The following is a 27,767-nucleotide window of genomic DNA, read 5'->3' as shown; positions in this document are numbered from 1 at the left end:
TGTCAAAGACTCACAGACAATAAGAGAAATGACAGCACAAATAAATTAGAAAGATTTAAGGTTCCCCATTCTCTCGGGTAGTCTTCGCCATAAGATCTGTGTGTCATTCTGTAAATCTAAATTTAGGTTATTAGTTCATGATGTTTATGAGGTGGGCTATGTTTATTAATGTATAAACAGTCATTAGAATTCCTTTGTCATAGAAATAGTTTCTGTAGCCTGTTTTCTAGACTGATATCAGTGTGTCGTAGCCCTAACATATACTACTTGCTAAAGTTTCTATCCACAGATACCGACCCCTTTGTTCCCATCATACTTGACAATACATCTCTGGTTTCTGGTTGTGTCTCTCCTAAATATCTGAGACCCTGAATCTGCAACTCTGAATGACCCTGCTGTTGTGCTCTGCATTAAGGGTCCCACTCCTTCCTGTTGACAATGCGCTAGTGATGCAGAAATCATAGATAACATTGTAAATACTGCTGACAAGGTAAATGACATTGGTGATGAAAATAAAGAAGTTAAGTTTTTAAAGAACAAGAAAATTGCTGGTAAGAAAGCTGATTCAGCCTTTGAAGCCTCAATTAATTTTTTGAAGACAGAAGTGTCACTAAGCCCAAGAGGTCAGAGAACTGAACATTCTTCATTCTAGTTTAATGAGAAAGAAATGAAAGCAAACAAAGCTTATAGAGATCAACCTGGTAAAGTGTACCCCACAAACCCCATGCCCAGTATCTAAAAATCTGTATGTTCACAAATGCAACAGAAAACTAAAACTGATCCTTAGCCTATGGTAATGTTACTAAGGGAGAGAAGTTGATAAAGTCTCTTTGAATTGTATTTTTCGGCCTGAGAAACGTTTTTATATGAATACTACATATAGATTTCATATTTTCGATTTTCTCTTATTGTACATGTTCTTAAAACTTTCAGAATTGTTACGAAATTTCGAGCAATGCTTCTCTCTTAGTTTTATAAGCTGAAGTCATAAGTTGATGAAAAAATTTCTAAATATAGAATTACCAATAAATACAATTAAATATTTAAAAAATATTTTGGTACTTTGAATGGTTGAATGCATTAACACCTACAACAATTATGGCAATTATTGTCATATATTAGAAATTTATAATAATAATTGTTACAAGAATGTATAGAATCAAGTGCCCACTTAAAAATTACAAGTTCCACTGTAAATAATTTTTTAAACATTAGTTCAAATCTATTTTTATATGTTATTTTTACTTTCCACAGTACATAAGTAATTACAATTTTAATTTTTATTTAGATAATTTGCTAGTTATTTTTTGTTTTAAGTTTGTTAGAATTTTGACTCTGTACTATGATTAATAAAATTAATTCTTTTTATTGTTTTTATTTTCATTCACATATTTTAATCATTTATTTAGTATAGAATATTTTAAGTTTTATTCTGAAATGGTAGCTAAAATGTCATTTTAAATATAAGACTTTGTCATACTTAATGATTAAAAATAAAGACTGTAATGTCAGTTAATATTTTTAATCCTCATTAGTCCTTTGAGAGTTTTCTACTTTAATCTTATTACCTTTCTCTTCCAAATTTTCCCAGATTTGGCTGTCTTCTCTACTCATCAAGTATCAAGACAAGTTTGTGCTGCCCAAATTGCTGCAATTTTAAAGAAAACTGTTTCCTTTTTCTCACAGTTACCATAAGTTGTCAATAGTTCCATGGTTAGCATTGAGATTTCAAGTCCAACACCAGTCTCCACACTGGGATTTGGTTTGGTGTTAACAAAGGTCTTGTATGTGTTAAAACAACTCCTGTGCTTTGCTTTGTCAAAAAGACATTGTTTGCTTATAGTTATCTACCGCCTCTGCCTCTTAAACTGATTACATCCTCCCTTCTGTAACAATTTCCGAGTCTTGAAAGGAAGAAATGCACTAGATAGGTTTCATTTAAGGCTGAGCATTTTGCAGTTCCTTATATTCTGAAGCTAGGATAATTATAGGTATCTGTGCCACTATCTATTGTGAATAGAAGCTTTTATTGTTCCTCTCAGAATAATCATGTCCTCCTTAAGGAAGAAAGCTGGCTTATGGATTCAATAAGCCAGTGACATATACCATTAAGAAGTTCAGAAAGTGACAAAAATCACAAAGTGCTTTTCCAAAGTTGTAAAAGCAATAAACAATTGATGGCAAAAGAAAAGCTCTTCAGAGTTGACTGGTGCTGGGCAGGAGATTCCAAAAATAAAGCTTTGTGAGTCTTCGCTAATGTGGGAGGAGACATGTTGTTCTGCAAATGTTACTGAATCATTCATGACTTTTAACTACCCCTCCCAACCATGCTGCTCTATCTCCAAGAAACTCATTGCTTCATAGACCTTTCTTTCGCCTACCATCTGTGTCTATTCTAGGTTTAATAGACATTTAAAAATATTTGTCAACTTGAGATTTTTGAATCCTTGGGAGCAATACAACTTTAAGTATGTCTTTAAGGGTCACTAATCTCAGTTCATTGAAAAGGATAAGACTCTATATGTGCAGAGCACCATTTCACGGGCTGGGATACAGGGCTACACATAATGAGAACGAAATCTTAGTATAAGTGATCATCTCTCTTCCTCTGCTTCCTTTGATCACTTTCATTGAAACCATCAGAATCAAGCGCATATCTTCCTTGTCATAATTCATAATCCCTCTCAACCCATGAGCAAAAGTAAACCTTTTCTCTATCAGGTGTTTTCATCGCACATTTTTCTCAGCAGCAAGAGAAGTAATTATAATATTTCTCTAGGAAGAGTTATGTAACACCATTATCCAGAAGAAATTACTAACACCAAAGGTTAAAAGGCAAGATCCATTAGCTGTAAGGAAGACAACCTGAAAAACTGAAGGGCATGAAGGTTCTGTGTGAGAGACCTCCAAACCTTGTTACTCACAAATAGCATTGGCGATAGAATTTTTTCTAAGAACACTTTGGAAGAGGGAAGAAAAAAACTTACAAATCTTATATATCAACTGATGATGACCTGAAAATCTTGTCTTCAGAAATTGCAAAGAGTGATTGAGAAAACATAAAATTGATAAAAAGAAGAAATTGGTTAATTAGTTCAAATTCAACTGATACCTGGCTGTCAGAGTCCTGAGATCAAATCTAAGAAAAGGCAAATTCAGTATATATTTGCATAGGCAGTGTTCTAAATATTCTATTTATAATGCATTGAGAATTTAGTAAATTCCTCTTCTTTTAGCAACACAGCAATTACTACCATTTCAATGAGTTTTCCACGAGGAAGCCTATATGATATAATTGATAGTCCTGGTGCTGTGATTTGAATGTGGTAGAAGAATTCATTGTCTCTAGGGTGTAATGTGAAAAATGATGAAATTTAAAAATTAGGGTTCAGACTGAAATTCATAAAATACTTGGAAAAGATTAAAGGAGCTCTCACAGGATCCCTGAAATCTCGTGAGAATGAACGTTAGCTGAGTGACTCTGACCTGTGGTCACTTTCTTGGATCATGTGGGGTAGGAGTGTACACTGGCCCCACATCCCTTAGGAAAGACCTGGTTGCAGTACAGATATTGGCATTGTCAAAAATCTCCTGTTTCAGTGTTGTGTAAAAAACTTTTTCTATCACCTTTGATTGGTTAACAAACAGGTGCTCTGTGGGGCAGTTAGTTTGGTTAGTTCGCTTGTGGGCACAGGCGTGTGTCCTGTTGGGCTGAGTTGTGGATCCTGCGGCTCTGGGGCTCAGAAGCTCAGGGATTTGAATGAGGTCACTCCATGTAGCGCCTGGAGGACTCTGGGGGCTCTGCAGGGGCGTAGGGAGACCTTAGTCTAAGGTGGGGGGAGGGGGGGCGCGGGGACAGGGCTTCTGCCAGACCATTGGTTGACCAGAAAGCCAGTTGCAGAAAGCCAGTTGTCTAAATCCTCCGGCTCCCAGACTCTGTTGAGAGCCTCAGAAGAAAAGAGACACTGGTGCATTCAAGGCTGTCCCGCACTCTTGGTACCACTCGCTTGGCTGGATCAAGGCTGGCTTGTTTGAATTGGCAGCCTCCACAGGCAGGAACATAGAGAAGTCCTCAGTGGGAGATTAAATGGTGGCTCAATAATCTAAGGCCCCCTCCACAGTTCTCCACGGCAGGCCACAATGACAAGAGAAAGTCCATGTAGGGGAAGATGGCCTTGTCGGGCATAGGTGGGAGAGGAGATCCTTGGTCCTATGAAGGCTGGACACCGAGTGTGGGGGAATTCGAGGGTGGAGAGATGGAAGTTGGGGGTAGGTGGGGGTACATCCTCATAGAAGCAGGAGGAGGGGAGATGGGATAGGGGGTTCCTGGGCAGGGGGGGATGGGGTAAGGGAATAAAATCTGAAATGTAAATATAATATCCAATAAAAAATAAAGAAAAAAATTTAAAAAGTTTATTGTCATGAAGGAAAGTAGATGAATCTGGCTTCATCCCAGCACCCCCCAGGGTGGGCCTTTGGTTAAATATTATTTGTAAGGAGGAGGGTCTGGAGAGGAATGCTTAAGTGGCTGGCCTTCAGGTATCTCATTAGTATGTAGATCTCTTGAGGCCCTGAGCTCTGTAGTTATGCCCTCTACCTGTGAAAGGGTTGGTAGGGGCGTTGCCCTATGTAGGGCAGTGGGCTGTGAGAAGCAGCTGGCTGTTTGGTTGAGCATGAGTTTCGAATCTGGAACCTTTATCTGATGGCAGGAGTTCAGCTCTGCTCCCAGGCCCTGGTTCTTTTCACTTTGCTTCAGTCCTCCAACAACCCCTCCCACAGAGAGGTTTATGACCATCAGTCACAAGGAACGGTCCCTCAGGCTCTCCCACATGCAGATGAGGTATCTCCAAGCTCTCAGGTCAAGCCAATAGACGTTATCTGCTGTCAGACCCTAACTCACCCCAAAACTGTATATAAGGGCTCTATTTAGGGGAAGTAAAGCACGTGTGCTCAAGAATCATCCTGGTGTCCAAGAGTTTTTGTCACAAGAGCTGTAACACTTGGGGAGAGCTCTGCTCTCCCAGAACCTGCCTGGGACACCAAGCTGCCTCTTTGCCAGCCAGCCGGCTCCTTATCGGCCCAGCCCGGGCCTGGACTGGCTCAGTGGGGAGAGACAGGTGCAGCACCCGGGAGAGACTGGTCAGCGACAGCGATGTCAGGAGATCGTTGTGGGACACCCTCCAGAACAAGGGACCTACAGCCCTATGTGACTGAAAGGTGTGGATGAATGGCCAAGTGTCAGGAGCCTGGGGGCTGGTAGCATGGCGTCCCTCACAGGGTCTCTGGCCATTTCTAGCCAGTGCTCTACCAGAAACCGAGCTATCCTTTTCATGGTCCCACCGTGCTCAGTCAATAACTAAGCAGGAAAGGAGGAGGCGGGACTTCTGATTACAATGAGGGGTTCTACAGTGGGGACCAAGGGAGGAAGATTTGGCAGGATTTGAAAGAGAGATTCACCATGGGAAGAAAGGAACAGCCAATGCAAAACTAAGAGCAGGTAACAGGTCATACGGCTGGGTAGTAGGCAATTAGCCTGGTTAGAATGGGGTTAGAATAGATGTGACCCTTACCCAAGTGCAGGAAGGTTACTAATAAGTACCTGGTCTCATCATTTCAGAGCTAGGGTAGGAATAGAAATTAACAACTTTTACAGAAGCTCTCAACAAAGCTACTTTATGTTTACAAATAAAAAATGTTTATTATTTTCACTGGTGCTTAAACTACTCTTTGAGCAATCTTATTTAAAAAGTGTGGGTAAGGGGTCTTAACAACTTTTACATTTGTAACTTGAAAGATATCCAAATTGTATAGAAACATTATAAAGACACATTCTTGTGGTTCTTCCTGGAAGATCCCGTATTCACACTGGGTGCTTTACTTCACCTGATTTTTTCTACACATGAGCCCTTTGTTAAAAACCTATGTTTAAATGCCTCTTAATGAATTTTGAACTCTGTTTGTTATTGCCTCACACTGAATTTTTTTTCTTTAAAACATGGAATTAGAGATTTGCCTGAATGCAAGTCCTGAAGTGGAAAGCATTTTTTTTTCAGACTGCTGTATACTGTAGTGACAGAGATGCAGAAAGTTCTCTGAACTACTCACTAGTGTAAGAATAGATCTTGTGTGTGTGTGTGTGTGTGTGCTCTGTATAAAAGGCAAGATCCTGTTTTATGACACTTTGAAAAATGCAATCATAACAAAAACCTCACACCTAAGTAAGATCTGGAAATTATTTTTAGTCTAAATTAATTTATACCCAATTCAATCACGTGGTGACTATATTTAGAAAGCATTATTTTATATAGAAATGTATATTCAAACCCAAAAAAGTTGTAGATTGTGGCTTTACAAGAATACTGGGAGGGTTTGTTATGATATCTCATTGAGAGAGAACAATGGAAGTATTAATAAAACTGGACAATCTGGGGGAATAGTGAATTTACTTATCAGTCTCCAAATATCATCCCTGATGTTTGTAATATGAGATGATTAATGTGAAGAAAGAGTAAGATTTAGAATTAAGAATAATTTTTTCCTGCTAAAACTATTTGAAATTTAAAAAAAAATCCCATTAGAATTAATCATATCATATTTAAAGTTATATTTCATAACTTTTAAGAATATTTCTATAAGAAATTTATCTCTTATTTTGAACTTACAGGCTTAAGCATTCTTTTTACAGGTTTGATTTTTATATGTAAGATTCATTTATGAGTAACATTTATATTCATTATTCACTAAGAATTTCTGATTTATAAATGCATTTGTAATAATTAAAATGCAGATCATCTCAGAAGCATTATCTCTTCTGGTCATTGTGGGAGACATAGACTCTGACATATAGGTGCTCTGGAATCAATACCACTGTATGTATTAATGGCCACTCTTAACTATAGTTGGCATGATCCTTGTTACAATTAAGTTCGGATCATCCATAATGTTCACAATTAAATTTAAACTGATGTTTTTAATATCAGCTGAAAATTTTAGTTTCGTAATGTAAAATCTTTTATATTGTTTATTCTATTGTAGTAATTAGGGCAAATTGGCACTGATTTATTGGCTAATACAAATAGCCTAAGTCCAAAGTTGACCTGTTTTTTTTTTTTTTTTTTTTTTTTTTTTTTTTTTTGGCTTGGCAACAATCATTAACAAGAAATCACTAAGTCCAACTTACGTCACCTAGATGTTAGTGGTCAAGAGGTTTACATGCACTGCCTAATAAACTCCTCATCACAACCCTAAGTCAGTTTAGGATTATCATTTCTACTCTATAGACAGATAAATTGAGGCTCAGAGATGTAACAGTAATTTTTAATTTTCACATAAACAATATAATAATTGTGATTGATGTGCCAGCTATGTAATGGATTAAACTTTTGTGAGTCTTGGATGAATTTATCCTTTCTATTACTAACAGAACAAAAGTTTATTTAGTATACTACAAGGAATGGCCAGATGTGCTTAACAGATCTAGCAAAAGACATTGGATTTCACAGGTCTCCATTCCAGAACAATACTTTGGTGAGGGTAAGTTGCTTCTTATGCACTTTCTAGGCTATCCATTCTTGCCATATGACTAAAAGGCAGTCAAGATTGGAAGATGTTCATTTGGTAATAGATATGAGAAACAGCTCATGTAACTCCTAGCAATACAATCTTTGCTATATAAATGACAGACACATACAAAAGGGTACTCCTGGTTGCTCAGTGTCTGGTACTGAGCATGAAGATCTGTTTCTTTAGTATTTAGTCTTCTTTAGTCTTAGTTGAAATCTGAATTTCAGAGTTCTGTGCGGCTGATTACCCATTAAGCTACAAGGGAAAACTAGCATAACTGGATAGCGAACAAATGTAGTGAAAATTCACATTTTAACAATTTAAGAATTTTTGTATTTTATTTGCAATAAGAGGTTCAAAAACATTTGTAGTATGCTTGATAAAAATATAATCATAAGAAGGAGAGTGTATAAGAAGGTTACTCTGTAGGACTGGCTAATCATAATATCAAGTGTAGCTCAACAAATTATATCATTAGCTAAGTGACTTTACACAGCTTATCTACCTGCTCTGTGCATGCTTCCTTATTTGGAAAAGTGGTGATTATAATAGTAATTATGTAAATGAGCTGTTATAGGGAAACAATTGATTTGTGACTATAGCTATATAAATCCACAAAAAGTACTTAGGTATGTATTGACTGTTAATTTAGTGATTTAGGCTATTATTTACAGAAGTAGTGCACAAAATTCTAAACATGCATTGATATAAAAATGGATGGGTTCACTCCCTCTGGGGAAAGAAGATAGGCTAATTACAGAACTTCTTTCTTGCATCTTTTAAGTCTAGTCCACTAATGTCATCCACAGATCTGTAGCAGACAGTATTCTTCAGCCTCTCCTTCCTCCCACCCCCTACCTCCATTATATCACACCTCTTTTCTCCCCCTAACTTCCCTGTCTACACTCACAGCTTTAGCCCATCTTCCAACTCCAATCGGTACTCCCTGAGAAGCTCTAGGCTACTGAAGCCATGAAGAAGGTCGGCTAACTGCAGGTCTTCACTTCTTTCTCAACTTCTCCAAATCCAATCTCCCAGTCTCGGAACCAGGCTGGCAGGAGACCACTTTCAGTGGCCTCCCTACTCTCCCCAATCCCATCTGCTGTGGATCAAATAGATCTTCCCCTCTCAAATTCTTTCTCTCAACTTATTGCTATATTACTGCCCAACTCCAGCAGACAATTTCTGGGAACGTATAGGCCACTCCACCTAGGAGACACGTAGTTTAACTACAAATTTTCCTCTCTCCCTCAGCTCTCCATGTTCAATTTCCTGATCTCATTCCCAGCTTTTTAGCAGACTACCTCATGTAACCTTTTCTCACTCTCTATTCTCATTCCTAGGATGTTCTGGGCCTAGAACAATTCTTTGATAATTCTCTCTACCATGTACTGCAGAGGCATACTAATGTAGTGACCACCCCCCTCAAAAGTCACCTGGTCTAAACACTTCTGGTGATCAGTCTTGGACATATAAAATGGAGTTTGGACTTGACCATAAATTCCGTGTTCAGGATCCATCCATCCATGGGTTTAGGTGTATCAATGTGTGGTTGCCACCACTGTTTTGTCGTTACATGTCTCTCTGTAAGATTGTGTTTCCCTATATGTCTCCCCATGAGTTTCTCTCAATTTTATTGGTAGGAGAAACAGTCCCAAAATTGAAGGGGGAGCAAGCTGTTCAGAGATCACAGCTACATCCAACCCCCAGACAGTGTACATTTTTCTAAAGGCTCATGGACCATATCAGGCCACCTACCTGTGTTGTGACACTCCCTCTTCCTGTGTCAACTGTTGCTAATCAATGTATGGGATTCCAAAGTGGCAGTGGTAGCCACCACTTTCCCTGTGATGACCAATGACTTTCTCTGATAAGAGATGGATCCCAACCCCCCATACTTGGCTTAAGATCTATTCCCACATGTTAGATACCTGAATCCTTTTGGCCCAACAGAGAAACCTAAAACCTCCAGTTGTTCTCTCAGCCTTGCTAGAGGAAACTGACCATCCTGTTCTGGTACATTCACTTCTGGATTGTTTAGTGTTTTGGATCCTGATCCCTAGTCCCAAGTCTTGGTCCTGTTCTCTGTATTGAGGTGGAAAGAGCCTCAGAGTGATTTAAGAAAGGACCCTACCATCATGTGCTTTCTGTTCCTTCAATGGCCTGCCCTAAGCAGCTCAAAGTTCCTGTGTACAGATGAACTTATTACCCTGGGAATGGTGGAATCTAAACTCCTTCCCCATTCATGGTTTTTGGTACCTTCTCTATCAGTGACTTGTAAAATTGAAGCACCCTAAATCTTTCATTTTCTGGGAAGCCAAAGGCTTTTATTAGACTCTTAGGAAATATTTCATTGGATATTTATTTAGTAAAGTAATTTCTTAGTAACTATTGAAACAGTCCATTTCAGTGGGGTAGGCCTGTCTACCTATCTTGAGAAAGTATCTAAAATATTAGCAAATACTTATAATGTAAACTAGGAGGTCTGATTTTAGTAAAGTCTAACTCACAGTGTTCCCCAGGCCCATTTCATTAAGCTTGGTCTTTTGTAGGACTTTATTTTTCTCTTTGAGTTTTATCTGAGCACAGGTGGCACATTTACAAGTAATACCATTAATCGAACTTTCCAGATTTAAAACCATACTTGAGTCTGAAGAGGTCAGTAGTTTTCTGTGGCTCATAGGTGGGTGGTATAATTTTCTAGACTCATAGGAAGAATGAATCTGCCATCCAACAGTAAACAATCCTTGTTTATCCTGTGTCCAGTTCTTGCTTTTCCTAGTCAAGCTCACCCCAGGTGTATTGCTACAATCATAGAAGCAAACTTATGATCCTACACAAAACTCAAGTCTAACTGGAATAAAGACATCAACATTAAACAAAATACACCAAACCTCAGAAAAGAGTAAGTGAGGAATAGCTTTGAATTGACTGGAGCAGTAAAAGAGTTTCTGAATAGAATACTGTTAGCAAAGGCACAAGATCAGCAATTAAGAAATAGGACCTCATGAAACTGAAAAACTTCTGAAAGGCAAAAGACACCATAATTCAGTCAAAGTGGCAACCTACAGTATAGGAAAGATGTTTTTACCAACTATACTTCTGACAGAGGGCAAACAGCTAAAATAGAAATAACTTAAAAGACTAGATATCAAGAAAACAGATAACACTATAAAAATGGGATAAAGTTTTTCTAATTAATTTGTCTAGTCATGTTACATCCCAATATCAGACTCCCAAACTCCCAGTACCCCCTTACACAAGTCATCTAACCACTCTATCTTACTGTTATCTTTTGAGAAGGGGAAGCCCCACTCTGGATGTCTGCTGGACTATTTGTTCGCTTTGCAGCTGGGGTGCCTGAGTACCCACATGCCACTGAGGTGCCACTGGGAGTTGGGAACTGGGGTTTGCAGATTCATACTTTCGCTCAGGGTATCTACATGCCAGGCAGGAAGGGGATAGCTAAATCCAGGACTGAGGCTAAATTCAGTTTGGTTCTTTGTGAGTGCCAAGAGTTCAGAGGGACTAGAAGTTTTCTCCAGGAGGGAAGGTTTAGGCAAGGCTTTTTTCAAGGAAGGCCTCCCTCTCCCCAAACTGTGATCCTTGATTTAGGAAGGATACAATCCTTGTTTGTTCAATCTGCTTTTTTAAATGGTGGATGTACATGCATATACTGTACTCAGGGTGAACCAAGTACTAAATGCCTTATGTAGAAAGGAATGACCAAGGAAAGAAAGTTCACTGTCTGAACACTTGGGGCTTACTTAGATACCTCACTCACATGGTGAACTTCAGGTTTTTATACTAGGTGACCTATTATCATGGTCTTCTCAGTGGCTTTTCATGGTTACATATTTCAATTCAGCTAGTTTGACAGGGAGCTGAATTTTGTCATGAGCTTTTTCAGCATCTAGTGAAATGATCATGTGATTGATTTCTTTCAGTTTGTATTATGCAAATTGTTAATGTATTTTTGTATGTTGAACCATCCTAGTATCCCTTGAAACTTACTTGATCATGATTTTCAAGTACTTTATTTTATTGAGTAGTATTACATTAATGTTCATAAGAAAAATTAGCCCGAAAATCTCTTTCTTGGTTGATTCTTTGTGTGGTCTAGGTATCAGGGTGATTGTGGCCTCAGAGAGTGAGTTTGGCAGTGTTTTTTTCTTTTTCTATTTTGTGAGATAGTTAGAGGATTATTGGCATTAGATCTCCTTTGAACAACTGGTAGAATTCAGCACTAAAATCATTTATCCAGGGCTTTTTGTTTCTTTGTTTGTTTGTGACCAAGCCAGCTCAGTCAGCCAATGGGTTCTCCAGGCAGGAAGCAAGGACTAAAAAGAAAAAATACAATTAGACAACACTGTTGCATGACCCTAGCCTGTTCTAAGGCTGTAGAGGGTTATTTTTCCAGTCTACTTTAATATCATTTTATTTATATGCAAATAATAAGGTCAGTTCTAGGTAAAAGAACAAACAAGGCAATAAACAAAGTCCTGTGATCTGATTGGGGGTTTTAGGGGCTTATCTGTGTGTCCAAGGTAAAAGAAATGGCCATAGTCTTAGGCAGAGTTTACCTTGAGCTTTGTATTAGCCCAAATGTAAATATTCTGATTAGTGTGAAGTCAAATCTCAGGGTCGTTTTGATTTGCATTTCCTTGATGACTAAGGATGTTGAACATTTCTTGAGGTGCTTCTAGGCTATTCGAGATTCCTCAGTTGAAAGTTCTTTGTCCCTGATTTTTAAAAGGGTTATTTGGTTCTCTGGGGTCTAATTTCTTGAGTTCTTTGTATATATTGGATCTTAGCCGTCTATCAGACGCAGGATTAGTAAAATTTTTTTCCCAGTCTATAGGTTGCCATTTTGTCCTGATGACAGTGTTGTTTGCTTTACAGAAGCTTTGCAATTTTATGAGGTCCCATTTGTCAATGCTTGATCTTAGAATGTGGGTCACTGTTGTTCTGTTAAGAAAATACCCCCCACCCCATGCTCATGTGTTCAAGGCTCTTTTTTGGGGGTGGGTGGTTCTAATGAATTTGAGAATTACTCTTTATATTTCTGTGAAGAATTGACTTGGAATTTTGATGGTTATTGCATCGAATCTGTAGATTCCTTTTGGTATGATGGCCACTTTTACTATGTTAAGTTTTGTCAGTCTGTGAGCACAGGAGATCTATTTCTGAAGTCTTCTTCAATTTATTTCTTTAGAGACTTGAAGTTCTTGTCATACAGATCATTCATTTGCTTGGTTAGAGTCACAAGATATTTGATGTTATTTGTGACTATTGAGAAGGACATTGCTTTCCTAATTTCTTTTCCAGCCTTCATATGGTTTGAGTAGAGGAAGGCTACTGATTTGTTTCGTTAATCTTATATCTAGCCACTTTGTTGAAATTGTTTATCAGTTGAAGGTGTTCTCTGGTGGAATTTTTGGGGTCACTTAAGTATACTATCATATCATCTGCAAATAGTGATATTTTGACTTCTTCATTTCCAATTTGTATCCATTTGCCTTTGGTTGTATCCTCCTTTGGTTGTCTAAATTGCTCTGGGTAGATCTTCAAGTACTATATTGAATAGGTATATTCAATGGGCAACCTTGTCTAGTCCCTTATTTTAGTGGGATTGCTTCATGTTTCTCTCCATTTTTTTTTTTTCATGTTGGCTACTGGTTTGTGATATATTGCTTTTTCTATGTTTAGGTATGGGCCTTTAATTCTTGATTTTTTCAAAGACTTTTGACATGAAAGGGTATTGAATTTCATCAAATGCTTTTTCAGCATTGATTGAGATGATCATGTGGTTTCTTTCTTTGAGTTTGTTTGTATAGAGGATTATGTTGAAGGATTTTTGTATATTGAACCATCCTTGCATCCTTGGGATGCTGCCTACTTGATTGCAGTGAATGATCACTTTGATGTGTTCTTGGATTTGGTTTGTGAGAATTTTAGTATTTTTGCATTCATAAAGAAAACTGGTATGAAGTTCTTCTTGTTGGGTCTTTGTGTGGTTTTAGTACCAGTATAACTGGCTTCACAGAACAAATTAGGTAGTGTTCATTCTGTTTCTATTTTGTAGAATACTTTGAAGTGTATTGGTATTGGGTCTTCTTTGAAGGTCTGATATAATTCTTCAATAAAACCATTTGGTCCTGGCCTTCTTTTGGTTGGGAGACTTTAACTGCTGAGCCATCTCTCCAGCCCCAGGATGGAAGACTTTTAATAAATGCTTCTATTTCTTTAGGAGATATGAGACTATTTTGATGGTTTATCTAATCCAGATTTATCTTTGGTACCTGGAATCTGTCTAGAAAATTGTTGATTTTATCCAGATTTTCCAGTTTTGTTGAGTATAGGCTTTTGTAGTAAGATCTGATGATTTTTTGAATTTTCTCAGTTTCTGTTGTTATGTCTCCTTTTTCATTTCTGATTTTGTTAATTTGTGTACTGCCTCTGAGCACTTTTAATTAGTCTGGCTAAGGGTTTATCTATATTGTTAATTTTCTCAAAAGAACCAGCTCCTGGTTTTGTTGATTCTTTTATAGTTCTCTTAGTTTCTACTTGGTTGATTTCAGACCTGAGTTTATTTCTTGCCATCTACTTCTCTTGGGTGTATTTGCTTTATTTGTTCTAGAGAGTTCAAATGTGTTGTTAAGTTGCTACTGTATGCTGTCTCTGATTTCTTTATGGAGTCATTCAGAACTATGAATTTTCCCTTTAGCACTGCTTTCATTGTACCTTAAAAGTTTGGGTAGATTTTGTCCTCATTTTCATAAGATTCTGGAGTCTTTTATTTCTTTATTTCTTCCCTGACCAAGTTATCATTGAGTAGAGAGATGTTCCGTTGTTTTGCTTCCATGTGTATGTGGGTTTTTCAGTTGTTTTGGTTGTTATTGAAGACCAGCCTTAGTCTTCAATAAGAATGCATTCAATAGAATGTATGTGATTATTTCAATCTTCTTGTATTGTTTGAGGCTTGTTTTGTGTCTGATTATATGGTCAATTTTGGAGAAGGTACTATGAGGTGTGGAGAAGGAGGTTTATTCTTTTGTTTTAGGTTGAAATGTTCTATAGAAATCAGTTAAATCTATTTGGTTCTTAACTTCTGTTAGTTTCATTGTGTCTCTGTTTAGTTTCTGTTTCCATGGTCTGTACATTGATGAGAGTGGGGTGTTGAAGTTTCCTACTATTGTTGTGTGAGGTTCAATGTGTGCTTTGAGCTTTAGTAACTTTTCTTTTGTAAATTTTGTGTCCTTGCATTTGGGGCATAGATGTTCAGAATTGAGAGTACATCTTGTTAGGTTTTTATTTTTTTGAAGTGTCCTTCCTCATTTTTTTTTTTTTTTGATAACTTTTGCATGGAAGTCAATTATATTCCATATTAGAATGGCTACTCCAGCTTGTTTTTTTGGGATCATTTGCTTGGAATTTTTTTCCAGCCTTTTACTTTGAGGTAGTGTCTGTCATTGTTACTGAGTTATGTTTCCTGTATGTAGCAAAATACTGGGTTCTGTTTACATATCCAGTCTGTTAGTCTATGTCTTTTTATTGGGGAATTGAGACCATTGATGTTAAGAGATATTTAAAAAAATAGTATTGGTGTTTTCTCATTTTTGTTGTTAGAGGTGGAATTGTGTTTGTATTGGTATCTTCTTTTGTGTTTGTTTTAAGAATATCAATTTCTTGCTTTTTCTTGGGTATAGTTTTCCTCCTTGTGTTGGAGTTTTCCATCTATCGTCCTTTGTAGGGCTTGATTTGTGGAAAGATATTGTTTAAGTTTGATTTTGCCATGGAATATCTTGGTTACTCCATCTACAGTAATTGAGAGTTTTGCACAGTATAGTAGTTTGGGCTGACATTTTGGTCTCTCAGGGTCTGTATGACATCTGCCCAAGATCTTCTGGCCTTTAGAGTCTGATGAGAAGTCTGGTGCAATTCTGATATGTCTGCCTTTATATATTACTTGACCTTTTTCCCTTGAAGCTTTTAATATTCTTTCTTTGTTCTTTGCATTTGGTGTTTTGACTATAATGTTATGGGAGAAATTTCTTTCCTGTTTCAATCTATTTGGGGTTCTGAAGGCGTCTTACATGTTTATAGTGATCCCTTTTTTTAGGTTAGGGAAATTTTCTTCTTTAATTTTGTTGAAGTTGTTTACTGGCCCTTTGTGTTAAGTATCTTTGCTTTCTTCTATACCTATTATTCTTATGTTTGGTCTTTTTATTGTGTCCTTTTCATTGTATATTTTCTGCATGTTTTGTGTTAGGAGATTTTTGCATTTTGTATTTTTTTGGCTATTTTGTCAATGTTTTCTATTTTACCTTCTACACCTGAGATTCTCTCTTCTATCTCTTGTATTGTTGGTGATGCTTGCATCTATGACTCCTGATCTATTTCTTAGGTTTTCTATCTGCAGACTAGTCTCACTTTGCAATTTCCTCATTATTTATATTTCCATTTTTAGATCCTGGATGGGTTTGGTTGTGTTTTCCTGTATTTATTTAAGTGATTTATGTGTTTACTTTTTAAGGGCTTCTACTTGTTCACCTGTGCTCTCCTGTATTTCTCAAAGGGAGCTATTTATGTCCTTCTTAAAGTCCTCTATCATCATCATGAGATGTAATTTTAGATCAGAATCTTGCTTTTCAGGTATGTTGGTGTTCCAGGGCTTTTTGTGATGGGAGAACTAGGTTCTAATGATTCCAAGTAGCCTTGGTTTCTGTTGCTTATGTTCTTGTGCTTGCCTTTCACAATCTGGTTAACTCTGGTGTTAGCTGGTCTTGATGGTCTTGCTGTTTTTGACTGGAGCTTGTCACTTCTGTGAGATTGTGAACTTGTAAGATTATGTGTGTTAGCACTCCCAGAAGACAAGCTATCACCAGGCAGTATTCGGTTGCTTATATCTGAGGCAGAGCGTCAGCTCTGTGGTGCAGACGGAAACTGGAAGGATCTTGTCCCCTGCTGCTCAGAGGTTCATGGGTCTTCTGGGCCCCAGGCAGGTCTCACTTGGGCCAAGTATTGGGGCAGTAGTAGTTGTCTCACCTGTGAGCTTAGGTGTGTCAGCACTCCTGGGGGACAAGCTATCTCTAGGCGGGATTGGGATACAGATAACTGTGCCTCAGGGTCAGCTTGGGGTATAGATCGAAACCAGTAAGATTCAGTCCCAGGGTGTTCTACAGTTCCTGACTCTTCTGGGCCCTAGGTGGGTTCCACTTATGTCAGGTATTAGGGCAGTAGTCGTGGTCTCACCTGTTGGCTTAGGTATGTCAGCACTTCTGGAGGACAAGCTTACATTCGGACAGAATTATAACTTGTAATTTTGTATTCCATTTTCCAAATTTTCTTCATTCCTCAATAAAATTAATTCTAAAGTCTAAGAACCAAGTTATCAGGAATGCCAGTGCACTGGCCCCATTTCTTGATACTGATTTATTTTACCTCACTGTTACGATTTTTCTTAAGATGGGTTTTTTTAATATCAATTAAAATAATGAAGATAATGGTATGCTCAGACCCTCATAATCTTCACACATCTTTCCCAATGATTCTAGAACTTGTGAGAAAATATATTGATAGTGAATGAACATCGCTGATACAAAAGTATGATAAGTTTGGTTGGATTTACTTGGAAAGACACCTGTTATAAAGTAAGTTATAGATATTTTCGAAGGTACGCTTGAGCTATGACAGTCTTTGTCTTTAGTTCTGTTTATCAGCATGATCAGCTGATTGTGTGTATTCTCTAAAACTACATGACCCAAAGAAGTTACATGGTAAGTATATCTGTTTTGGTTTTGGTTTTTTTTTTCCTTTAAAACTTTGTCCTTTAAAATAATAGCTAATTAATGAAATTAAATTTTATTAATGTGTATCATAAGAATCTGGACTACATATCTTAGGAAGCTGTTTCAAATTAGCCTCACTCAACCATTGGTTTGCAAAATTCAGACAAGCTTTTATTTAGTATACTCTCTATCCCCTAACTCTATTATATTACAAGAACAATGTTTAAGTGAATGAGGCCTGAATCCTCAAGCGCAATGGAGAAGCTTTCGGGGAAATGCTCACATTATGGTCAAACTTAGTGCAAGTCTTAACTGAGAGTTCCCATAAGCTTTTCTCTTTCACTCAAGTAAATAACCCACAAATGAATTATTTATTTATTCCACATAAAATAAGACTAAGACATAATCTAGTAATGCTCGTTAATTATTAGCATGAATATTAAAATATTAATTTGCATAATCATGATACCGCCTTACCTTATGAGACATGATTCCAAAATCATATTAATCAAAGAAACAGCTTAAAATATAAAAACTAAAAACAAAGTTACTCATGCGTTCCTGATTTTTGTTTGCTTCTATGCACATTCATCTAGTAAATTTCCATTTGGTGATAGTGAAAACAATCGATCATGCACTTAATCCATTACTAGATTGTGTGTACAAGTAAAATATAACTTGGTTACAGCTCGTTTATATGATTATATCTATATGAACAAATTATTGCATCTAAATTAGCTTTGATGAAGATAAATTTAAAAATTGTTTATATTAGTACATCATGAAAGACTAGAAAAACTCTATAATGTTAATGGAAATATCTGAAATGAAACACTGAAATTCAAATATGTATCTGAGGACAAACTGAATAAGTAATTAAAACACCTGCAACCAAGCCTGACTAAGTTCCATCCCGTGGGTGATAATGTGATATCATATATCATATTAAAGATTTCAATTAGAAATCTTTTCACAACATATTATGCTTATCCCAGAAAGCATAGTTTGACATTTGTATATAATATCTCCCTTTAAGTTGTTGTTCCCAGAGATCTCCAAAACAATTGTTTTTCATTGTTTAAGACAATTAATTCATTTATTAATTAGTTAGTTAGTTAGTTATAATTTGATGATAAGGTTAATGCTAAAGACACTGCACATATCAGTTACAGGATGTGAAGAAATCAATTTGGTACTCACCTCAAATATGCATCCTGCTGTCTAGTTTTCATAGTATTAAAGATTCTATAGGGTGAAAAAGGGTGAAAAATCTATAGGGTGAAAGTCTTCAACATTCTCATTCATCTGTAAACACTGTAAACTCCAGTAATAAGTAAGGCAACATGTGTCCATGTGTCTAGTACTGACATAAATATTATGGAGGTAGCCATCTGTTTTCTGATTGAATCTAAGACCTGCTCCACAGGAGAAAACACATGACTGGTACTATAAGATGGTTCTGGCAAAGAACCCATGGTTACTAAGAGCCAGGGATGAAACTATCCCTATTATTTTTCTAAAAAGACATGGCATGAAATTGCTCTCTAAATTAGTATCTCTATACCTAAATCTTACTCTAGCTCTTAGACCTGGTGAAAGAGGTTTTCTTGTGAAGTAAAGATGAACAGAGAAATTTGTATCTAATTATCTAAAGTGCAAAGAATCTATTTCATACTCATTTCTCAAGGCTCAGATGTCATCACTGAAGAGAGGAGGACCAGAGTGAAAGCATGTCTTCTGGACATTACTAGATCCCTAAATCCACGAACACATATCAGCTCTGGTTGCCTTCACAAGATTTGTACAAGATTAATCTATTAAATATTCTTGCATAGTGTGAAAAGTTAATAATCCCTATATATCTAACTGAGGAGCTATGGACATATGATGACTATTGGGGAAGGGAGAGATATTTTTATCTAAGGATGGCTATAAATAAATTAAACATACTCCAATATATATTTTACATACAGGTATATGAGCAATTGGAGTCAATGCATTATTTAAGAACAAAGTAAGACTAGAATTGGATGCGTAGATAGGGAGCAATGTGGAAATAGAGGAAGAACTAGGTCTTAATTATGATCAAAACACTTTGCATAATATTCTTAAAGTATTAATAAAATAAAATATGTGACTATAGATCAGATTATGTAGTAACATACATGACAAATCAAGGATACATACATAATATTTAAAATTAGTTTAAATATTTTATTTGTTTCTGCAATTAAATGACATATTTAAAATACATATTGTAAAGTTTATAAAATAGTTTGTTGAACTCATGAGAATTTTATTATTATTTAGTAGGCATCTATTTTCTAATACATATTATGTTAAATGATGTGTTATGAAGAGATGTTGGCCAATTATCTGTAGGTCCAAAGAATTGAATTACCCTAGCTGTCAATATAAATGTACTTTACTTATAGGCAAAGAAGTTAAGAAAAGGTAGAAATAAAATGGCTTATGGAGTCTTTCAATAACATTTGACATACAACTAAAAATATGCATGATTTTTATTAGATTGTGGACATGGAACCACACTTATTATTTGCTTGTTATGCCAATAACACTTCCTGCTTGTTTGAATCTACCATTTACCACAATAGAAGGCATTCTCAATTCATTCTCAGAAAATGTTGCACCGTGATATTTGTTTGTGTGTGTGTGTATCCAAATAGAGGAAAGTATTCATTTTATTAACTTTTTTACCATTACTTTACTTGTTTATTTATATATAATCTCCCCTCTCCTCTCAGTACCCCCTCACACAGATCTCGCCCAATTTTCCCTCCCCTTCTCCTCCTCTGAGGAGGAAACTTCTGGGTATCATTCTTCCCTGGCAAATCAAGTCACTGCAGGGGTCAGTGCATCATCTCTCAATGTGGCAAGACAAGGTGGCCCAGTTAGGAAAACAGAATCCACAGATAGGTAAAAGATTCATTGACAAGCTCACTCTAGTTGCTGGGGGACCTACATGAAGACCAAGCTGCACTTCTGTTCATATACAGGGGGCATAGGTATGGTAGTTCAGTCTATGGGAGCCCCCAAGGGTCCAAGTTAGTTGACTCTGCTGGTCTTCTTGTGGGATTCCTGTCTTCTTCAAGTCCCTCAGTCTTTCCTCCAACTCTTACACAAGACTCCCTGAGCTCCATCCAATGTTTGGTGGTAGGTCTCTGCATCCGTTTTAGTTGCTTGGTGGAACCTCTCAGAGGATAGTTATGCTAGTCTTCTGTCTACAAGCATAACAGAGTATCATTTATAATGTTAGGAACTGGATCTTGAACATGGGATGGGTCTCAATTTGGGGAGCTCACTGGCTGGGCATACCCTCTGTCTCTGCTCTATCTTTGTCTCTGCATATCTTGTAGGCCGGATACATCTTGGGTCAAAGATGTTGTCAGTGGTTTGCTGTCCTTTTCCTTCCTTTGGGAGTCCTGCCTGGCTAAAGTAAGTTGTCACTTCAGAATTCACATCCCTCACAGCCAAGAATCTGAGATAGAGATGCCCCCATTGACACCCTGGGGCCTTCTTTTCCTTCCCCTGTCCCAGGCCACTCACATGTCCTAGAAATGCCTCCCAGCCAATTTCTGGTCTCTCTACCTGTTCTCCCTACATCTGCTCTTCATACCCTGCTTGCTTCTTCATCTCATCCTTTAATTCAGTTCCTTCCCTCCATCCACCTTGGATAACTATTTTATTTCCTCTTTTGAGAAAGATTCAATCATCCTTTCTTGGTTTCCTTTTATTATTTGTCTTCTTCGGGTCTGTTGATTATAGGGTTATTTTTCTGTATTTTACAGCCAATATCCACTTATAAGTGAGTACATACTACGCATATCAATTTGGGCCTGGGTTACTTCACTTGGGATGGTGTTTTCTAGTTCCATTCATTTTCCTTGAAACCTCACAATGTCCTTATTTCTAATGGCTAAGTAGTATTCTGTGGGGGAAAAAAAGCTCGCAGGGGGAGTCCAGTGGCGGGGACAAAGTCCTGAGGGCCGGTGGCCCTCCCACACCACCAGCGGAGGGTTCCACATTCACATAGCGGCTGCAGGCAGGCCAGCGGCTGCATCAGGAAGGTTCAGGGTTCCAAAAGCTAGGGACCTGGTGGCAGGCCCAGGAGACGTGGTGTTCAGGAGTTTTCAGAAGCTTTTATTGTTCATGGCAAGGTGAATGGGTGTAGATGGTTCCCGCTCTCCCCCCAAAGCCAGGGGAGCCTGGCTTTTATAAGGGGTAGGGGGGCAAAGAGGAGGGAATAACTTAATTAGCTACGCCCTCCCCCACACCCTGCCTTTAGATGACTCATTAATATTTTAATCTCTGGAGGTGGAGATCTGTTAACCACGCCCTCCACCTGTGCTCTACATGACTGAAGGGTGCAGGTTGAATGGAGTTTAGACCTCTGTCAGGAGCCTGGGTTCTGGGGGGCATGGCCAAACACTCACAACCCAAGAACCAGGATACCCTTTCATGGCCCGACAGTATTCCATTTTGTAAATGAACCACATCTTCTTTAACCATTCTTCAGTTTAGGGACATTTAGGTTGTTTACAGTTTTCTGGCCATTAGGAATAAAGCTGCTATGAACAAAGTTGAGCAAGTATCCTTGTGAGATGGTGGAGCATCTTTTGGATACATACCCAGGAATGATATAGCTAGGTCTTCAGGTAAAATTATTCCCTTTTTTTTTTTTTTTTTTTTTGAGAACTCTCCAATTTGATTTCCAAAGTGGTTGTATAAGTTTTCCCTTCCAACCCACAATGTAGGAGTGTTCCCATTGCTCAACATCCTTGAGTTTTTTTTTTTTAGACTTTCTAATAATAATAATAATAATAATAATAATAATAATAGGTATAAGGTAGAATCTGAGTCATTTTTATTTGTACTTCCTGATGACTAAGGATGATGAACATTTCTTTAAGTGTTTCTAAGCTACTAGAGATTCCTCTGTTGAGAATTCTCTGTGTAACTCTATACTCTATTTTTAAATTGGATTATGTGTGTTGTCAGAGACTAACTTTTTGGGATCTTTATATATTTTGGATATTAGCCCTTTGTCAGACATAGGGTTAGTGAAGATCTTTTTCCGATCTGCAGGCTGCTGTTTTGTCCTGTTGATGGTATCCTTTTACTTACAAAAGCTTTTCCATTTCATGAGGGCCCATTTGTTAAGTCAACGCTATTGCCCAAATTCTATTTTATTAGAATTAGTGTATCTGGTTTTACTATGTGGTTTTTGATAAAATTGAACTTGAGTTTTGTACCAGGTGATAAAGATAGATCTATTTGCATTCTTCTACATACAAACATCCAGCTAGACCAGCACCATTTGTTGAAGACTCTCTTGCTTTTATATTGTATAGTTTTAGATTCTTTGTCAAAAATCAAGTATCCATAGATGTGCAGGTTTATTTCTGGGTGTGAGAAGAAATATATTCTATTGTGTTTGGATAAAATGTTTTATAAATATATTTTAGGTTTATGTAAATCATAACCTGTGTTAGTTTAATTATTTCTCTGTTTAGTTTCTGTCTCAATGACTTGTTCATTGGTGTGAGTGGAGTGTTAAAGCCTGCCACTAATAATTAGTAAGGCTCAATGTGTGATTTAAGCTTTAGTTATGTTTAGTTTATGTAAGTGGGTACCCTTGCATTTGGGGCATAGATGTTCAGAACTAAGATGTGCTCTTGTTGGATGTTTCCTTTAATGAGTATGAAGTGCACGTCCCCATCTCTTTGGATTATTTTATTTGAAAAATTATTTTATTTAATATTAGAATAACTATGTCAGCTTTTTTCTTGAATCTTTGTACTTAGAACTTGTTTTCTAGCACTTTATTCTGTGGTAATAACTATTTTTTGTTGAAATATAATTCTTGTATATAGCAGAATGGTCAATCCAGTTTAGACTTCCATTATGTTAGCTTGTGTGTTTTTATTGGGGAAATTGAGTCCATTGATATTGAGAGATATTAAAAATTAGTTATTGCTATTTCCTATTATTTTTATGTGTGGTACGTGTGTGTGTGTTTCTCCTCTTTTGGTTTTAATGCTGTGAAATTATTTACGTCTTGTGTTTTCTTGAGTGTAGATAGCTTCATTGGGCTGGGGTAGCCTCATTTGGTTTGAGTTTTCTTTTTTATATCCTCTGTAGGTCTTGATTAATGGAACAGTATTGTTTACATTTGTTTTGTCATGGACTATCTTGGTCTTTTCATCTATAGTGCTTAAAAATTTTGCTGGGTATAGAAGTCTGGGTTGACATCTTTGGTCTGTTAGGGTCTGTAAAACATCTGCCCAGGCCATTCCAGCAGATAAGTTTGCCTTTATATGTTATTTGGCCTTTCTACTTGAAGCTTTTTTTTGAATATTTAGTGATTTGATTATTATGAGGTGAGAGAATTTTTCTTCTCTGGTTCAATTTACTTGGTGTTCTATAAGCTACATTTTTATTCTTTCTAATTTTTAAATTTCTTTTTCTTTCTTTTTTTTTTATTGGTTATTTTGTTTATTTACATTTCAAATGTCCCCCTTCCAGGATTTCCCTACTATTTTAGAGACATCTCTTCCTTTAGGTTAGGAAAATTTTCTTCCATGATTTTGTTGATGATATTTTCTGTGCTTTTGATCTTGGAATCTTCTCCTACCATTCTTAGGTTTGAACTTTTTATAGTTTCCCAAATTTTCTATATGTTTTATGTCATGAAATTTTCAAATTTTTCATCTTTTTTGACTGATGTATTTATTTCTACCATTGTACCTTCTCTGTTTGAGATTTTCTCTTTGAACTCTTCTATTCTGTTGGTGGTGCTTCTTTCTGTAGCTTTTGTTATTTTTCCTAGGCTTTGCATTTCCAGGATTGCCTCAGTCTGTGTTTTATTGCTTTTATTTTCAGTTTTTAGATAGGATATTTATATTTTTCAACTGTTTGATTGTATTTTCCTGGACCATTTTATGTTTATTTGTTCATCTATAGTGGCCTTAAACTCTCTGCATTTCTTTAAGGGATTTATTCATTTCCATTTCAAAGACATCTATTGGTTTTATAAGATTGGATTTAAGATCATATTTTTGTGTTTCAGTTTTGTTAGGATAGCCAGTGCTTGTTGTAGCAGGATAGCTGGACTCTTGCTGTACCATATTGCCCTGGCTATTGTTGATTGATTTTTAAGCTGTTATTTAGCCATATTGTTTTCTCTGGTTCTGGTTGGATGATCTTGATGCCAGGAAGACTACTCAGGAAAAAAATGTAAGTAATTCCTGTACAAAAATATAACAACAGGAAGCACTAGAAGAAAACTCCAATCTGAAGAGAAAGTTAAATATATTAAGAGAATTCAAGGAATAAACGATCATAGAGAAACTAATCAAAAAGAGAAAAACAACAACCCCCCAAAATGGCAGAAATATATAAATACTGCTCATTGATAACTTTAAATAGTAATGGTCTTATTGTGTAGTAATTTTCTTCAAGAAATTTATGCATATAAGCTCCTGAAGACACATGATAAACAACTAAATACATTATCTAACTGGAATAGACTTGCAATAGATCATTTAAAAAATGAGAAGAATTTGCTTATTTCCTCTAATCCTGGAAACTTTTCAGATGAATTATCAATTATTATCTCCTCTCATTTCCTTGTTTCATGCAAAGACTCTTTTACAGCTAGTCTTTGTGAAACTTTACTCTTAACCTTTAGGCCAATGAAGTTATAACTTCAGGCTCCTTTGGCAACGAATTCAGATTCCAGCTCCTACTGGACAGCACCCAAGGTGAGCTAAATCATGTGCTTCCCATTGTGCATTAAATTCATGGAAACTTGGGAGTGAATGGTCATTCCTAATAAATAAAAGCCATCTAAGAATATCTAATATCAGGTAAATGAAGAACCAAACTTGAGAGGAACTGATGTAAGTACTATAAAAAAGGAGACAAAAATAAAATTATGTCTTAAGCCACACTATTGGGAAGATGAATTAGAGACATTTTTCTATTCCTTGTAATAAGGTTATTAGAGACTCACATTAAAATTCACTAGAAAGAAATTTATTTGTTGTACTTCACTTTTATACTTAATCTTTGGCCTTTTTCTCTACAAAGAGAAAAATCAGATATAAAAATTATCAGGAATCATTTAAATCAGAAATGCATCTATATTTATTGTCACATTAGGCTGTATAGGCTGAGTACTTTTGTCTCAATGGATAGAATTTGGAAATAACCAAATATTGGGCACCTGTTCATTCCTTGACAAGGTATCTTTATGCATTTTTCTTTGTATCAGGTGATATTCATGGTGCTGGCAATTTACTCATAAATATTCATGTGTTAAGCTACTATGTTTTCTGGTAAGATGCCATGTATCCAATGTTAGCTTCCTGAGATAGTAATGAAACTGTGAAATTCTATTCTCCAGTGACAGTGTAGACATTTTAACATGATAGCAAAATGTGAGTCACATGTGTATGATGGTTGTTGGTCACCCCTTTGTACTGGCATCTCTATTGGAATCTCCAAACTGCTGGCGTCTCCCATTGAAAATGGGCTGAACCTTCAGGAAGAGTCTCTCCTTGAATCTCTTCAAAAACTCTGTATCTGCACCATGGTGCTAAGCCTCAACTTCTCTTCATGCCCCTTTAATTATAGGTCTTTTACTACAACTGAGGCTGAACCTGCAACATGGGTCTCTCTCTTTGTCTCTCTTGTTCTTCAGGTACTCCACTCATATCAAGGCTCAGTTGTTATCCATGATTCCCCAATTTCTTCATAACTAGTGCCATCTGGTAACTCTTATTTTGCCATGATTGGCTGCCATCATTGCATACAGCCTTGGTTCATTCTGGCCAATAAAATGTTTGCGGTGACCTTGAGGAAATATTCCCAGATTTAAAATCCTCAGTGATGATGTACTCTTCTTAATCACCACTATCTTCCTAGCACCAACTAGCAAGTAACAACTGTCTCAGTTATGCAACAATATTCTTCAGTATCTCTGGTCTCTTGTTAATCACAGCTACCTCTTCCGCTGCAGCAGGCTAGCCAACACACATTTTTAGTTCAAAATATTCAATATTCAATATCCAGTGGCCTCAATAGTGTATTTAAGGTGCTCTCAGAACTTCCTTCTGAAACTTCACAATCTAAACATTGATCATCTGTGCTGCTCGATATTTAGTTTCTTATTTCCCACAGTAGCGCACTAATCTCTGAATGCTCAATGTTTTTTCCAGGTCAATGTTCTAAAACAACATGATCAAATTTGTCACATCAATATGGTACCAAATTTTAAATTAAGTTTCTATTGCTGTGATAAAGCACAATGATGAAAGCAGTTTGCAGAATACATAGATTATTTCAGTTTATAGTGCTTAATAATAGGCTATTATTGAGGAAAATCAGGAAAGAAATAGAAACCTGAGTACAGTAACATATACAGAGGCCATGGAGTAGTATTTCTTGCTAGATTTCTCCCAATGACATGTTTCACTTTTCTTCTTACAGCATCAGGACCATCATTCCAGGGGTAACATCTCCCATCGTGAGCAAGGTCCTCACACTTCAATCATCAATCAATGAAGCACAGGATTTTTCATAACCAAATCTACAGGGAACGTCCAATCGAGGCTTTATCATCCAAATTATTTTGTCAAGCAGAATAAAACTAGCTACCATGGAGCTAAAACAGGGATGATATCTCAGGTTCAATGCCACTTTATGTTACTTAAATTACTGGGGATTTTTACTGTTAAAAGTAGTTTTGTAAGACAAGTGAAAAAACTAATTGTTTCTAGAGAACATTTTCTGTAGATGTAAGCTAGAAGATCAGAGCAAAAATTATTTGCCTATAATTTTTCGTAGTTTGTACTCAGTTTTATAATGTAACAAATTACATCATTGTGTAAAATTTAGAAACAGACCAAACATGTCATTTAGATTTATAAATGGCCAAACTATGGGCTAATAAAATTTAAATTTAAATTACATAAATTTTCTGAGCACAGTTTCACTATAGCGTTGATCTGGAATTTATACCTTCGTAATTGGAAAATAATATTTTGAGGAAAGTCCATGTGTGGTCTTATCTTAAAATATTAAGTACCTGAAAATTATTTGTATGATATGTGTGTAAAGTCACAACTCTGAAACTGAAAACAAAAAACTAGGCAAATTAAATATATGCACATAAATGAGAATGGTATGCTATGCTTAATGGTTGGAAAAAAGGTGACCTATTCCAAATTAATCTACAGATTCAGTACTACTTAAGAGAAATATTTTCTCCAACAAACATTTTCTGTTTTTAATTTTAGTGTTTTACAAATTGACAAGTTTATAGAAACTGTTAGAAGGATGAGCAGGGAGCTACATGGAGTAGTTTGTTAGGTTGTGATCATTCATTGA

The sequence above is a fragment of the Arvicanthis niloticus genome, chromosome 25 (assembly GCF_011762505.2).
Source record: "Arvicanthis niloticus isolate mArvNil1 chromosome 25, mArvNil1.pat.X, whole genome shotgun sequence".
In the NCBI taxonomy this organism is placed as follows: Eukaryota; Metazoa; Chordata; class Mammalia; order Rodentia; family Muridae; genus Arvicanthis; species Arvicanthis niloticus.
This window is presented reverse-complemented; position numbering follows the sequence as displayed.